Below are 17,611 nucleotides of genomic sequence, written 5' to 3'. Positions count from 1 at the left end.
GGCTGATCTATATGCTGGCTGTAAGGATGCTCTGTCACAACAGAGTATCCTTACTGCCAACATAATGGTAGGACTGCCTGATTGATAAAAACAACGGAGACAACTCTGTCTCTGCCATGGTTACACCCCTTTGATGGCCCGATGGAGTAAGAGTCGCCGGAGGTTGACCTCTATGTCTGCCCACCTTATTTAGATAAGCAGAATACAGGTCAGTTATCCACAATTAAGAGAGGTACCCCGATGCCAATAAAGGGACGGGGTCAATATTACAACAAATGTAAAAATTCTCTTTACAGATTTCATCAGTATGAGTCCTTACTCAGAACTTGTCCTGAAGAAGGTGGGGTGAACCATCTAAAAGACCACCAAAACGCTGCGTCAACACTTTTTGAGCTTTGCATGTGGGATGAAAGTCAAAGTATCACTGACATTTTGAGACATTTTTTTAGATATTATACGCTGCATGAAAATCAAAGTATCATAGACGTTTTTAGATCTTACATGATATTTTAGATACTGTTAGAAATTTTGAGTTTTATTATATTAAAAGTAAAGACATTTTATGTTTAGAAAAATATTCTTGTTTTCAAAATTGGCATGTAATATAATGTCAATATTAGGTGATTGTATGGTACAAATATGTATATATTTATTAAGAATATATAAAAATAAAAGAAATATTATCAACAGAAAGAGATTGAGTAGGATGTTTACTATGAGTGGTTTGAATACAGCTATATGATAACTACTATATTACGTTTTGAAATATTTGTTGTATGCCAGCAATACCAGTAAGGACTCATATTGACGAAATCTATAAAGGGAATTTTTACATTTGTTATAATATAGGTCAGTTATCACTTCCCTTCACTGCCAGGAAAACCCGGGCAGTAATGGGCAGTGAAAACTGTCTAATGCTCCCCTCGCCATGGAAGGTAACTTCCAGGGCGGGGGTTAGGGCAACATTTTGTTTTATTTTTTAAAAAAAATGCTGCATCTGGATTTTCTTTTTGAAAAAAAATATATTTTTGACAGATGGAGGCGTCAAACTTTAAAAAGCATTGACAGGAAGCACCAAGACAGCGGTTCCTGACAATGTTTCAGAAATGACCACCAGCTTTGTAGCAATTTCTAAATTTGGTGGACAGGGTCTCTGTCAGGGTGGTGGAGTAATTCACTCACAGCACAATGATATTATACAGATTGCGAATTCTTCAATATTCTGTTATGGATAAGTCTACCTATATATGAAAAATGGCAAGATGCTAAAGTATTAGAGGAGGTAGTGAACTGTAGTGCTATTCACGTAGGTGTGATCTTTGACGAAATAGAGGCCCGGAGGCCCCTGATTTTGTCTTGGCTATAGGGTGGCCACCGCACTCGAGATGATTATGGATACTGTATCCAGTCCTGAAATTTTCACCTACAAATCACTGATTTCATATGTATTAGGCTTAGTAGTTCAATTGAAGAAAAACAAGAATGTATCACGAAGCATACATTAGGGTATCATACAAACATCCAGGATTGGGAACAGTGTCCATAATGCCTCAGAGGTGTTTATCCTTCTTGGAAGCTAAAGGTGGAGAGTGCACAATTACAAGTGCAGATTGCTGCAGTTTTATTCCGAAAAGTTTCTAGGTAGACATCAAAAAACCGATCACGTATGAGAAAGTAAAAAATGGTTACACACTACTGATGATGCAATGGCATTTGGTATTGGTTGAAAAGTGTTTTGGAGGCTGGGAACGAAAATTCTTGAGTCAGTATTAGTCATTTTCATCACTCTTTTTTTTATTTATGTCCTTGCCTGAGTCTGTATGGCCTCCTTCTAAAGGTTTACTAGAAGCAAGGGTACATACCTATCTTACCCTTCAAGGACACTGGATGATAATTAAATGATAAAGATGACTGGGAGTCTAATTATGTTTCTTTAGAATGTTATGGAAGTAATATGGAGTAGGAAGCAAATGTCTTAAGACTATGCAAAAATATAGTACAAAGGGAGGGATCATAGAAGAAGAAAATGAGTTACTTACCTGTAACTGTGGTTCTCCAGTATTGGTATCTTTCATAGATTCACATGCTTGAATCATTCCCCGTCGTCGAAGTGGGAGTCCCACGGTACATAGAAAGCAATAATAGAGAAAAGACTATATATATATATTTTTTTTCATTGAAGTCAATAGGAAAAAACACATTCAATTGTAGAACAATCAGCCTCTTTATAAAGAGCCCAAAATTCAGCCAATCAGGCGTGACCACCCCTTTAGAACCCTCAGCACAGAGGCTCAGTCTCTCAGATTTCTCCGCACTAGAGATTACAGGAAAAAAACAAAAGAGGCGAGCCCCTCTGGGGAGGAGGGTGGGTCGCATGTGAATCTATGAAAGATACCAATACTGGAGAACCACAGTTACAGGTAAGTAACTCATTTTCTTCTCCAGTATTGGGGTATCTTTCATAGATTCACATGCTTGAATCAGAATAGCCAGCAGTAAGAACAAAAGTTTGATTCCTGTAACACCAATAGTATGCCTAAGTATAATGCATGCTATCTGACTCTATATAGGCAATTAACAATTGCAAATTAAGTGCTAGCCATATTAGCTATACAAACTATGTATATATACATATATATACACATATATATATATATATATATATATATATAAATATATACATAAAAAATACATATACCTATATCCACCCACATGACACTATGGGGGTGATTCTAATTCTGGCGGGCGGTGGAGGCCGCCCGCCAGAATTCCGCCCCCATTATACCGCTCCGCGGTCAGAAGACCGCGGAGGGTATTATGAGTTTTTCCCTGGGCTGGCAGGCGGTCTCCAAAAGACCGCCCGCCAGCCCAGGGAAAAACTCCCTTCCCACGAGGATGCCGGCTCGTAATCGAGCCGGCGGAGTGGGAAGGTGCGACGGGTGCAGTGGCACCCGTCGCGTATTTCACTGTCTGCAAGGCAGACACTGAAATACTTTGCGGGGCCCTCTTACGGGGGCCCCTGCCGTGCCCATGCCATTGGCATGGGCACGGCAGGGGCCCCCAGGGGCCCCGCGACCCCCCCTACCGCCATCCTGTTCATGGCGGCTTTCCCGCCATGAACAGGATGGCGGTAGGGGGGGTCAGAATCCCCTCGGCGGCGCAGCGAGCTGCGCCGCCTTGGAGGATTCTAAGGTCAGTGGAAAACCGGCGGGAGACCGCCGGTTTTCCCGTTCTGACCGCGGCCAAAGCGCCGCGGTCAGAATGACCAAGGGAGCACCGCCGGCCTGTCGGCGGTGCTCCCGCCCCCGTTGGCCCTGGCGGTAGAGAACCACCAGGGTCAGAATGAGGGCCAATATATTTTACATTATTCATTAAACAAAACACAGAGGACGGAGGGTAAGAGGTTATTGGCTCACCTTATGCAAATAAATTACGCAATACCGCTTGTCCTACTGCAGCATCCACCTTGTCAGTAGCTTCTAGGCAGTAATGCTGGGTGAAAGTGTGAGCACGTGTCCATGTTGCCGCCCTGCAGATCTGGTTCAGAGAGACTCTGGCGAACAGAGCTGTTGAAGTGGATACCGCTCTAGTGGAATGCGCTCTGACACTGGATGTTAATGGCTTCCCTGCCAACTGGTGGCACAATTGTATGGCGGAAGAGATCCAGCGCGCTATACTCTGTTTAGTAACGGCTTTACCCTTATTGATGTTTCCATAGCTGATAAATAATTGTTCCGATTTACGGAAGCCGCTTGTCCTTTGAATATAAAATTTTAAACAGCGTTTAATGTCTAAAGAGTGTAGAGCTCGTTCCGATGCCGTTTGTGGATTTGGAAAAAATGTTCTGAGAACCACCGGTTCATTTAGGTGAAAAGATGATGGAACTTTAGGTATAAACTTTGGATTTGTTCTCAAAATGACCACCTCTGGCTTGAATTGAAGGAATTGTGGAGAAATTGTGAAGGCCTGGATATCGCGGACTCTCTTTGCCGATGTCAAGGCTAGAAGAAGGGCTGTTTTAAAAGAAACGAACTTGAGATCCACTCTATGAATAGGTTCGAACTGATGTTTCATTAATTGGGAGAGCACAATGTTCAAATGCCATTGCGGTGCAGGACGATGAATTGGTGGAAACATCCTAAATAAACCTTTTAGAAATTGTTTTATTATTCTGGAGGACCATAGTGAAGGTGAGTGAGACGTCCGTCGGAAACGGGATATGGCAGCCAGATGCACCCTAATCGATGAATGTGAAAGACCGGATTTAGCCAAATGCAATAAATATGGCAAAATTTGTTCAGGAGATGACCTTAGAGGATGGATGTTGGAAGCTGAGCACCATAAGCAAAACCTCTTCCACTTGAACTTGTATGTTCGGTTTGTAGACTGAGCTCTGGCACAGGCAAGCACCTCTCTGCAATCCGGAGGAATATTTAATCCATCGAATTCATAGAATTCAGGAGCCAGGCTGATAAACGAAGAGATGTCGGGTTGGGATGACGAACCTGACCCTGGCTCATTGTCAACAAATCCGGTATTGCCTTCAGCCGAATGTGAGGTTGTTCCGAAAGTAACAGAAGTTCTGTGAACCAGAACTGGCGTGGCCATCTGGGAGCGATTAGTAGAATCCTGCATTGTTCCCTCTTCATTTTTTGCAGAAGTCTCGAGATGAGTGGAAGCGGGGGAAAAGCGTATCCATAAATCCCTGACCATTTGATAAAAAACGCATTCCCCTTTGAACCCCTCTGCGGTCGCCAGCTTGCGAAGTGTTGGCATTTCTTGTTGTCTCTGGTCGCGAACAGATCTAGACTGGGTTTGCCCCAACGACGAAAGAGACTGTCGAGAACTGACTGATTGAGTTCCCACTCGTGGCAGCTGGTTCGACTCCTGCTCAGGGCATCTGCCCAGGTGTTGGTGATCCCTGGGAGCTGTTCTGCTCTGATGGAGATTCGATGCTGAATTGCCCAATGCCACAGCTTCAGCGCCTCCAGTGATAATGCCCGAGACCTTGTGCCTCCCTGCTTGTTGATGTAATGCATGACCGTGGTGTTGTCCGTCCTTATCAAAACTGAAGAATCTCTGATGTTCGTGAGGAAGGATTTGAGTGCCAAAGCAACCGCTCTTAACTCTAATACATTTATGTGGAGAGTTGATTCTTGAGTGGACCATTTTCCCCTCACGGAGAGATCCTGTAAATGAGCACCCCATCCCTCTAGGGATGCATCTGTTGTTACTACGTGCATGGTCCTGTCCTTCAGAAATGACAGTCCGTTTGAGACGAGGGGAGTTTCCCTCCACCACCTGAAAGCCTGTTTCGCTGAAGGGGTTATTCGAATTACCTCGTCGAAAGAGCCTTCTATCTGTTTCCATTGATTGTCTAATTGTTGTTGAAGAGTCCTCATGTGCAGACGACAGTTCCTTATCAACGGAATGCAAGACGATAGCATCCCTAGAAAAGACTTGTAAGTCCGCACTGAAACGGACCTTCTTTTGCTGAGACGTGCTGCTAAGTCTCGAAGTTTCTTTCGCCTGTCCTGCGAAGCAAAGGCTTTCGCTTGTAGAGTGTCTAAGATGGCTCCTAGGAACGTGATGTTCTGAGTGGGCTCTAGGTGAGACTTGGGATAGTTGACTGTCAAGCCCAGAGTTCCGAAAAGGGAGAGACATGTCTCCGTGTCTCTGGCAGCCTTCGATGCTGTACGTGCCTTTATTAGCCAGTCGTCTAAGTACGGGAACACCTGTACCCCTAATTGTCTGAGGTGGGCCGCCACTGGCGCCAAAACCTTGGTGAACACTCTTGGAGCCGACCTGAGGCCAAAAGGCAGCACTCTGAACTGGTAATGAATGCCTGCAACCCTGAACCGCAAGAATTTCCGATGATTGGGGTGAATGGGAATGTGGAAATATGCGTCCTGAAGATCTAACGATGTCATAAAATCCCCTCGGTTGAGCAGGCGCAGGACGTCTTGAAGAGAGATCATGCGAAAAGATTGTTTCTTGAGGTATTAGTTGAGCGAACGAAGATCTAGAATAGGCCTCCAGTCTCCGGTCTTCTTCCGGATAAGGAAAAAACGGGAGTAAAAACCTGTTCCCCTCTGGCTCCTTGGTACGACCTCTATCGCTCCCTTCCTCATTAAGATAGCAATCTGTTCCATAAGCTCGTTGAGATGGGCTGGCGGGGGACCTCTTGGTGGTACTTGAGGGGGAGGTTGGCTGAATTCTAATGTATGCCCCCGATTGATAATATCCAATACCCATTTGTCTGTAGTTATTCTGGACCATTGGTGTAGAAATTTGGAAATTGTGCCCCCTATAAGAGTGTTGATATAGGGGCTGGGTGCAGACACTTGATGAGGGTCACTGTTTTCTTGCTGTATCTTTGGCCCTGAAGGCAGACTTTCCTCTCGTTTGTTGTCTGAAGCGAGCTGATGATTGCTGACGAAAGGAATGCAGTTGTTGCTGGCCGAAGGTTGAACGAAATTGACCTTGGTAAGAGGAGTAATGACGATACTGTTGAGAGCCTCCTCTATATGAAAAGGTTTTTCTCCCTCTCGCTCCCCGAAAGGGTTGCCTTTTGTACTGAAGCGTTGCAAGTGATCTGGCTGTTTCAGTGTCTGCCTTAATAGACTGCAATGCATCATCGACATGTTTGCCAAACAAAAGCTCGCCATCATACGGCATGTCCAGAACCTTCAATTGAACTTCAGGCCTAAAAGAGGTAGCCTTAAGCCACCCCTGGCGTCTGAGTACAGCCGCCCCGGCCAACTGTCGAAATCCTGTGGAGGAAACATCAATGGCAGAGTCTATGATTTCAGCCGAAATCTTTTCCCCTTCTTGCAGAATTCTACGAGCTTCTACTCTAGTGCTCTCAGGTAACATATCTATGAATTGTGACATGTCAGACCACATCTGGCGATCGTATCTCCCCAGTATTGCTAGAGAGTTAGCTGCTCTAACCGTGGTGGCAACCATAGTTGAAAATGTCTTGCCTATGGAGTCCAAACAACATCCTTCCTTGTCTGGGGGGGCAGTCAGAAATGCCGATGGATTCCTGGACCTCCTCTGAGCTGCTTGCGAAATAACCGAATCCGGTTTAGGATGGCTGATCAAACATGCTGGGGAGTTGTCTGGTGCCTTATACTTCTTCTCTAGTCTCGGTAAGACTGCAGGAATGGAAGACGGAGTCTGCATGACTTTTAGGCCCTCTTCCCAAATGAAATCGACAATGGGAATGGCCCTTACCGATTTCCTAGTGTCTTCTTTAAAGTCATAAAGAAAGCAATCCGATTGTTTCGAAGTAATCGGCAGCTGGAATCTTTTCGCAGCTCTTTCCATGACACTATGGAAACCCCCAATGTCCTGCGGTGGAGAGTCCACTGGCGGTGGTGTAGATGGAGATGGAGTTTGGATTTGATACTCATCCCACTCCGGAATGAGAGAATCCGAGTCCTGTATCTCCACTTCTTCCTGTTCCTCACCGGATGAAGGTGAAGCAATACCCTGAACCGATGGAGGTGCTGTGGTAGGGTCCGGAAATTCTGAAGGTCTAGCCGGAGTGGACACTGGTGTCTGTGGAGGTTGTACCGGTGTAGAAGAACCAGCTGGAGGAAATCTCGAATAATAGTCCTGCATCATTTGTTGAAGGTTGTTTATCAACGAGACCGGCATCTGTACTGTCTGCTCTTGTTGTTGGAAATGCCCTTGATCCTGCTGGTCCGAATAGGGCTGAAGATCCTCCTCTTCATCCTCCTCTTGGCACTTAATACGTAGTTCGGATGGACTACGTGCCACTGGAAAAAAGCCGTCATCAGAATAACCATCACCGTTGTCATCGTCATCAGCAAATAGATGCTGCAGAGGAATTGGCGTAACCTTGCTGGGCGATGTATGTGATGGCAGCAATAAGGAAGACTTGCTCTTCACAGGTAAAATTCTTTGCGGTAGGTAAGGAGATGTTCCAGAGTGAGGATAATGAGTTGTCGACGGAGCTGCCGTCGACGGAGCACTCGTCGATGGTGTTCTCGTCGACGGTGCAGGCGTCGGCGGCGCAGACGGAGCCGTCGTCGGTGTAGTTGCTATCGGTGCTGCCAGTGTCGACGAAGGTTTCGTCGACGAAGTCAATATCGCTGGGCCATCCGTCAACGGTGTTGTCGTCGACTGGGTTGTCATTGTCAGGTGCGTCGTCGGTATTTTCGTCGGTGAAACCGACGGTGATCTTCTGAATTTTCTCGTCGATGAATGCGTCGACGGCAAGGACTTCAGCTTCTTACCCGTCGACGGCTTCTTTGTGATTTTCAAAGTGTGCGACGACGACGGACCATACTTCAGACTCACCGATGTTATCGTCGTAGATGACAGCGGAGATGAAGTTACTATCATCGGTGATGGAGGAGCTGTAAAAGTGGCCGTCACTGTAGTCGTCGTCGAAGGAAGGCCTGTCGTCGACGGAGCGCTCGTCGACGGTGTCGATTTTTTGGACGTCGACGGAGGCAGTGAGCTTGAAGGCTTTTTAAGCTTCTTTGAAGAAGAAGCAGGTGTGGATGGCTCTGAGTGAACCTTGCCACATGCTACCTTGGATGTTGAAGGTAGATCCCCCGGCTTGTCCTTAAATGCATGCAGCTTCTTAGCTGACTTACTGCTTGTAGGGGATAGGCTCTCCACAGACCTCTTCCTTTTCTTTGAGGTCACTGAAGTGTCACTCTCCTCTTCAGAAAGAGCTTCCCTTGCCTTTCTTTTCTGGAGCCAAAGTAGGAGCCTGGCTTCTCTGTCCCTCAGAGTCTTGTTGGGAAAGGTCCTGCAGATCTTACAGTCCTTGACCTTATGCTCTGGATGTAAGCAATAGATACATTCTTTGTGAGGATCTTCACAGTGAAGTCTCAATTTGCCACAGGTCCCACAAGGCCTAAACAGACCTTTTCTTGTAGACATGATGGAAAAAACTTCTGTAGAAAAAGTCAAGTGAAAATTTCCAAAGATTTCTCTTGAAGAGATAGAAAACTGAGCAGAGCTCAGGGAGACTCCCTTACACACGACGTGCGGTAGAAAATCTGAGAGACTGAGCCTCTGTGCTGAGGGTTCTAAAGGGGTGGTCACGCCTGATTGGCTGAATTTTGTGCTCTTTATAAAGAGACTGATTGTTCTACAATTGAATGTGTTTTTTCCTATTGACTTCAATGAAAAAAAAAAAAAAAAAAAAATAGTTTTATCTCTATTATTGCTTTCTATGTACCTTGGGACTCCCACTTCGACGACGGGAAATGATTCAAGCATGTGAATATATGAAAGATACCACAATACTGGAGAAGTACTAATCGCATTAGCATAACCACAACTTACTTTAGCTATGTTTTCATGCTCACGCTAACACTGCTCACAGAAGTGCCTGTCCCTGATGTTGAGCTATTCCTACTTCCTGGCTTCGCGGTGAGCCAATGGAGATTAGCTTGCTCTGCCGAAATGTGTACATATTTTAGTCACTACTTGAAGCTTGTCTCGCTTGTTCTTATGAGCTTAGGCTAGACATGCCTGATTGATTAGTTTTTTAAGGATCGCAAGACCTTATTTGAAACTTAGGAGCATTAATGTATATACTTCACCTGTGCTAGGTGAAAATCTGGAACTGACTGTGTTTCACAGCCGATCATTTTTTCATTTTTTAATAAACCCTCTGGCTTCAACTGGTGTGACAAAAGATTTATTAAACAGCTGAAAGCAATAAACTGTGCACAAGGCATATATTGTTGCTCATAGAAACATTCTCAATAAATACTAAGGATATGTAATTTTGATAATGCTCCCATGAGACGTCTAATTAAGCACAATAACAAAATTAGGAAAGGTTCAGAAATCTTCCAAGACTGGTCATAGAAAGTGTGGAAAAAGAAATGTCTACAGTAACTCCATTTTGTGAACAGAGTCCATCTTGTACAAAACATACACATGAGACAGAAATAGACTCACCAGTAAAATATGTGCTGAAATCAGAGTTTCAGTACATGTGCTAGTCACAGACTCCATCTTGTACAAAAAACATATACGTGAGACAGAAATAGACACACCAGTAAAATGTGCTGAAAACAGAGATTCAGCACATGTGATAGTGACAGGGTGAGGGCCGTGACTTTTGGTACAAAGAACACAAACTGGTCAAACAAATAACCTACTGACCTTTGTACTCAGCTCAGCATATATGGCCAAGAGGGAAATTAGTGATTAGCCCAGGCATGAATAACTGACAATCTCAGTACAAACAGAATGGTGTGACTTTGATGATCAGCAGATGTGCTTGTGGTGAGCAATGAAATGTGGCAGGGAGCAAACCATGTAAATCATTGTATTTTAAATCTATATAAGTTATGTGCAGTCAGATATGCCTTGAGACTTGCCGAATGTGTCTTTGCATGTGATACTTTGGCACGGTTCCCGGCCGTAAATTAAAGTGATTCTAAGAAACCAAGACGGAAGACTGGAGTGATTTTTGATGGGCAGAGTGAAATAAAAGTCCACATTTGGACATTGCCAAGCCTTAGTCAGGAGAATTCTTGCGGTCAACCTGCTGGACCTCGGGGGACAACCCCACCACCTCCCCTTTGTTGATTAAAGAGCGCTCAAACAGGTAAGCAGACACCAGTGTTTGTACAAAATCTGCCATCGAGAGGGGGGAGTAGGTCTTCGTAGTTCAGGAAGACAGCTGAGCCTAAGACATTCACTGAACAAATTATGTCCTTAAAAGTTTTTCCCTCTTGAGCTTCTCAGAAGGCGCATAAGGCACAATATGGATATTGTTGTAGAGTGGACTACTAAGTATTTAGACGTGACTAAAAATTTCAAAATGTCTGCATTAAGTAAATAGTTTGTAGTGGAGTATCCATCCTGGGTCCTGAAGACGAAACAGGAATGAAGTGTCACTAAATGCAGGAGGGTGACAATAGTGTAATAGTTTATGATACTGTTTTGTCAGATTATGAGATGATGGGTTAATAATAATATATGCAATATACATTGCTTATGTTCTGTTATATCTGTTATATATTATGTTGCATTGAAAAAGTTGTTATTGTCAATTATCCATATCGTGGGAACATTTGATTAAAGTAATATGTCTGATACTCCTTTGCAACATATTATCAAAGTGTTTCAGGGTGATCAAAATAGGATTAAAACACATTGTAAGAAGTGGTGTATGGATACAAAACATAATCCTTGTCCTTGGCCAGAAGAGGGATCATTTGACCCATGTCAATTGGGGCATTTACAAAGATATATTTATGGGGCAAATAAAGGTGAGATATTAAAATTAAAAAAGAGAATAGTGACCTTACACATGTTGCAAGCGTTTGAACCTGACAAGGTAGAGGAACCCTCTGAATGTAGTTGGCATCCCCCTCCTCCTCCTCCTTATAAGGGAGATAAAGTAAGTCCCTATCAGGAAGTCAAAATACTACTTAAACAAGCAACAGGTATGCATCCATTAGGAGAGAGCAGTGCTGTTCCAGATCTAACATAAACAGAAGACTCCGATACTCATTGCACACTAAAAGATAACACCATTGCATAGCTAGAACACTGTCTCCTACACAAAAAGAGATGACCCTGTGATTACAGGTAAAACAACAAGATTATTAGCACCAGACTTCTTCCAAAACTCTCCAGACCAAAGTTCCAGAAGTAGCGGGGAGATTAGCATTTCACGACCACATTTAACATTCAGTCCATCACATAATGAACAGATAAATGAAGAACTATATAGAAAACACCTATTAGAAATAGAGGAGAAAGCAAACGCATGTCGAAAGAGAGAGGAACAGGAACACAGAATGACGACAGAGGAAGAAAGGAATACATTTGAGGCTGGTACAACAGGCATTGATAATGCTAATGCATATATATGATATATATGATACAGCCACTGCAGAACATAAAGGGCACAGAGGTTACCAATGGTGAGAGAAGGGTTGAGTGACGCTTTAAAACACAAAATAAAAAGATGACAGAAGTAGAACGGTAAAAAATATATGGGAAACATGGAAATCAAGGTGTGATTAAGGGAACAATGTAAGGGCAAATAACGGTTGAACAGAGTGACAGTGAGACAATAGAAGAATATGATGATGATTTAGATATGCAATATTTGGATGCCGCTAAGCAAGTTAATATGAATGTATGTTGCAAAATGACAAACAGGAGAGATCTGACACCTAATGAGAGAGTAATTATAGGAGAACAAGACTCATTTGCAGTCAACCCTTTCTCAAATGATTTGGCGGATTACACCGAGAGTAGACCTATCAAGTTTCCTTCACCATGGCCTAGTGAAGGTTCCTTCCACCCTCAAGACTTAGCAATACCCCAAGATTGCATTGAAGGGGGGGACTGGCCTGTAGTTTGGGATTATGAATACATGTGGGACTCTTTATGTGTATGGCAACAATATGAGGGGAGAGAAAAAGGTAGCCACCCTAGAATGAGAGAACATCGGGTAGGGAGAAGAAGGCCACAATTCAGACAGGAGAAGAACACAATTCAGACAGCTTCCACTGATACAAAGGGGTCCATAAACACAAAATGTGACCAATGTGCCATGGCAACACATGGATAAGGAGAACTTAAAGAAACAATTACCACCACTTTCTGAGGGAGCTTTTAAATGGATAGCTGCCCTCGAAAGGCACACAGCAGGAGTAGAATTAGCAAAGGGGGACATGAAGAGCCTCCTTGCAAGTATATTGGGAGATGAGACAGACAATATTTTTCAGGTAGTACCACGTACCAATGCAGGACTAATAACCCTGATGAATGGTGACAGGGAAACAGAACCATTTAACAGCATACGTGCACTTGTCTGGACAGAGTTGGGAAGGAGCCAACCAGATTTGCCAGATATAGGTGGCATGATGAGTCAAGTAATGGGGGAGGATGAGTCAGTGTTGGAATATGTTGAACGCATAAGAAGAAAACAAGTTACTTACCTGTAACTCTAGTTCTCCAGTATTGGAATCTTTCATAGATTCACATGCTTGAATCATTCCCCGTCGTCGAGATGGGAGTCCCGGTATAATTTTCATAAGTAATGTTAAAACATATTGAAGAGAAAAAAGGCCCTAGGCCTCTTCAATTTGATAGTCTATCAGAGTCATTTTGTAAAAAAGGACCAAACTTGATCCTCTACCAATCAGGCGACAGCACCCTTCAGAACCTCCTGAGAGAAGCTCTAGCACCTCAGATTTTCAACGCACAAGTGCGTATATTACTCTGAGTATATGTACTGCTAGACAGAAAGAGGTGAAGTGAGCTTCTCCGGGGAGGTGGGTGGGTCGCATGTGAATCTATGAAAGATTCCAATACTGGAGAACTACAGTTACAGGTAAGTAACTTGTTTTCTTACTCCAGTATTGGAACTTTCATAGATTCACATGCTTGAATCAGAGTAGCAAGCAATAACCATGCACATTGAAAAATGACAATTTGTTTGATAAACAGGTTATCTTATGCCACAAAACCTTAACATCATCATGTATAAATTAACGAAGCATATAATCATACTGAGATCTGTCTCTCTATATGTACATCTACATATATACACATCTATATATATATACCCACGTATATATATATATATTTGGGATTCCTGTTTGTTTGTTTATGATCTCACTAATGTATTAAAAGTTAAGGTATTTTTGGCACAACGACAGAGTGCGGTTTTCTCTTGCTAAAACAGAAAGAGAATCTTGTTTTTTGAAAATATGGTTGTCCTGCCTCAAACCAGCACCACCGGAGAATTAAGTGCGCCGTAACACGCAGATCAGGACATCTTTTCTTTCATATATATATATATATATATATATATATATATATATATATATATATATATATACACATATATATATATATGTATATATACATATCCATATAAATGTCTTCTTATTTGTAATATAAATAGGAATATTCCTATGAAGATACATGATGAAATTCGAATAACAAACCAGTATTGTATTATCTTTAGATACATTTCTTAATGTGCATACCTTTGTTAGGATGGGGGGATGTAGGAGAAGTAGGTCACCTTCACCTGAAGAGATTCCTGAGAACCGCTTGGCCCACTGCTACCTCTCCATGCGAGAGGGACTCCAAGCAATAGTGTTTAGTAAAGGTATGGCAGCTCTTCCATGTTGCTGCCCTACATATGTCTTGTAGTGGCACTCCGGCAAATAGTGCCGCTGACGATGAGACCTTTCTCGTCGAGTGAGCATGCACAGATGACTGCAAAGGTTTGCCCGCTGCTAGATGACAGAAACGAATAGCAGAGGCGATCCATCTTGAAATACTCTGCTTGGATAGTGGGTACCCCTTCCTAGGGGCACTGTACGCCACAAATAGCTGATTAGCGCGCCGAAAAGCTTTTGTCCTGTCCAAATAAAATTGAACGCATCTTTTCACATCTAGAGAATGTAATGCTCTCTCCGCTGGAGTAGATGGATGAGGGAAAAAAGACTTGAAAACCAGAGGTTCGTTATTGTGAAAGTCTGACGGGACTTTAGGAATAAAATGCGGGTTAGTGCGCATTAGTAGTCTATCTTGTTTAAGCTGCAGAAATGGCTCTTGGATGGAGAGCGCTTGTACCTCACTGACCCGCCTAGCTGATGTAAGGGCTATTAATAAGGCGACCTTCCACGATAAATGCTTGAGGGAAGCACGGTGGATAGGCTCAAAAGGATGCTTCATCAGTTGTGCCAAAACAATGTTCAGGTTCCACGAAGGAGGTGGAGGTCTGAAAGGAGGGTAAACCCTGAATAATCCTTTTAAAAACCTTTTAATCAGCCGAGAAGAGGAAAGCGAGGGTGTGTCATCCGAACGCCTGTATGCAGCTATGGCTGCTACATGAACTTTAATGGACGAATGTGCCAGGCCACATCGGGCTAACTCTAAGAGATAAGGCAAAATCCCTTCTGGTGGTGAAAGAAACGGGTCGATTTGACACTGATGACACCAGGTACAGAATCTCTTCCATTTACACCGATACGCCTTGTTCGTGCTATCCGCTCTGGCCTGTGACAAAATATCTCTGCAGTCCTGCGCGATATTCAAATGCGCAAATTCTCTGTGGTGAGGAGCCATGCCGCTAACCGCATTGACTGCGGATCGGGGTGTCGAACTTGGCCGTTGTTCGTTGTTAGTAGATGAGGTACCGGCTCCAGCGGAATATGAGGTTTGACTGAGAGAATGAGGAGCTCTGTGAACCAATGTTGGCGCGGCCAGTACGGGGCTATCAGTATGAGAGTGCACGGTTCTGTTTTCATCTTCGTGAGGACCCTTGGGATCAATGGAATGGGAGGAAAGGCGTAAGCAAAGATGTCGGACCAGACTATCGAAAACGCATTCCCCCAAGATCCCTTTTGGTGATGCCAGCTTGCGAAGAACTGGCATTTGGCGTTGGTCTTCTTCGCAAACAGATCCACTGTTGGTGTTCCCCACTGGGAAAAAATCTGGGTGAGTACCGTCTGATCTAGTTCCCACTCGTGGCAGTCCGATTTCTGCCTGCTGAGTGCATCCGCTGCCTTGTTGTTTATTCCCGGCAAGTGCACCGCCGATATTGTGACGCCTTGCTGCGAGGCCCAGTGCCAGATCGCTTGGGCTTCCCTGGAGAGGGTGAGAGATCTCGTCCCTCCTTGTTTGTTGAGATAGTGCATCGCAGTGGTGTTGTCCGTTCTTATCACCACTCGCGATCCATGGATCCTTGGGAGAAACGCTTGTAAGGCGAGATGCACTGCCCTGAGTTCTAGCCAATTGATATGTCTTGATGTCAGATGAGTTGGCCATTTGCCACTTATCTTCAGGTCCTGTAATACTGCGCCCCAGCCTTCCAGTGAGGCATCTGTTGTTATGGTCCACGGGGCTGGTTGTTGAAGAAACGAGAGGCCGATAGAGAGATGATGCTTTAGAGACCACCACTTGAGGGTTTTGACCATTGTCGGAGTAATTTGTATCTGGTCTTCGAAAGTTCCTGATACTTGAAGCCATTGACGGTTTAGCTGCTCCTGCAAGGGGCGCATCTTTAGTCGACACAAAGGGATCAGAGGTATGCATAAAGACATCATGCCCAATAGAGATTTGAAGAGACGGACTGTAACCTTTCGTCTTTTGCGTATGAAACTCCCTAGGGTTAGCAACCTTTGTTGTCTCTCTACCGTGGGGCATGCGATGCCGGAGTCCGTGTTCAGTTCCGCTCCCAGAAAAGTAATATTGCGGCCTGGTAGAGGGTTGGACTTCTCCCAGTTGATCGTGAATCCGAGATTGGTCAGCAAGGAAATGCACCTTCTTGTTGACTTGTGTGCTCTCGTGTAAGTCTTTGCCTTTATTAACCAGTCGTCTAAGTATGGAAAGACCTGGTGCTTTCTTCTCCTGAGAAAGGCTGCCACCGGTGCTAGGCACTTGGTAAATATTCTTGGGGCTGATCTGAGCCCAAAGGGAAGGACGCGATATTGGTAATGGCTCCCAGCTACGGTGAATCTCAAAAATTTTCTGTGGGCAGGGTGGATTGGTATGTGGAAGTATGCGTCCTTGAGGTCTAGTGATGACATAAAATCTCCTTGATTGAGACGCAGAAGGACGTCTTGCAGACTGATCATTCGAAACGATTGCTTCTTTAGGTATACATTTAGTTGCCGTAAATCGAGGATCGGTCTCCAATCCTTCCACTTTTTTCGAATTATGAAGAACCGGGAATAAAATCCTGTTCCTTGTTGACTCCGAGGCACTTTCTCTATAGCTCCCTTGAGAAGGAGCTTGTAGACCTCTTCTCTGAGTTGTTGCGGGTATCTTGACGGAGTCCTGCGGGGAGGATTTGAGGGAGGTTTTTGGACAAATTCTAAAGTATGGCCCCGTTCTACTAATTGTAGGACCCACTTGTCTGACGTAATAGTTTGCCAGTGACTGAGAAATAAGGAAACTCTTCCGCCCAGGGTGACAGGAGGCAGACTGGGCGTAGCCGGAGCCTCGAGAACATCAGGTTCTACGAGCTGCATCCCTAGCAGGACGGGTTGAGCGTCCACGGCCTGCCGGCCTATTATAAGCCGATTGAGTCGATTGTCTTTGGGTATAGTATGGCCGATATTGTTGTGACGATGATGGGTAGGAAGAGTATCTCTGTTGTTGATACCCTCCTCTGTAAGAAGGCTGGCCACGCCCCCTAGGGCGAAAGGACGACTTCCGATACTGCAGGGTTCCTAGTGATCTTGCAGTGTCCGTGTCTGTTTTAATTGACTGTAGGGCTTCGTCCACATGTTTCCCAAATAACGCTTGGCCATCAAAGGGTAAGTCTAGGATCTTATTCTGGACTTCTGGACGAAAGGAAGTGGCTTTGAGCCAGCCCTGTCTTCTTAATACAGCAGCGCCTGCTAGCTGTCTGAAAGCAGTGGTCGCTATATCCATTGCGCAGTCTATCAGCTCTGCCGATGCGCGTTGACCCTCTTGCATCGTCTTATTTGCCTCTGATCTTACGTCTTCCGGCAGCTGAGTAATAAAGGGTGCAATATCTGCCCAAAGCTGTCTGTCATATCGAGACAAAATAGCCAAGGAGTTGGCAGCTCTCAGAACTAGGCTGGCCATAGAAGAGAAT

At 44.3% G+C, this 17,611-nt stretch overlaps 1 protein-coding gene across 2 annotated transcripts in view; it reads right to left on the bottom strand.

Annotated features, from left to right (window-relative positions):
• The window catches only part of CLCF1 (cardiotrophin like cytokine factor 1), a 760,236-nt gene that overhangs the window by 640,090 nt on the left and 102,535 nt on the right, over positions 1-17,611 (bottom strand). The gene's annotated exons all lie outside the window — the stretch shown is intronic.

Source organism: Pleurodeles waltl, chromosome 4_2 (genome assembly GCF_031143425.1).
Source record: "Pleurodeles waltl isolate 20211129_DDA chromosome 4_2, aPleWal1.hap1.20221129, whole genome shotgun sequence".
NCBI lineage: Eukaryota > Metazoa > Chordata > Amphibia > Caudata > Salamandridae > Pleurodeles > Pleurodeles waltl.
Note: the sequence above shows the minus strand (reverse complement) of the source record. Positions and strands in the feature narration are given on the sequence as shown.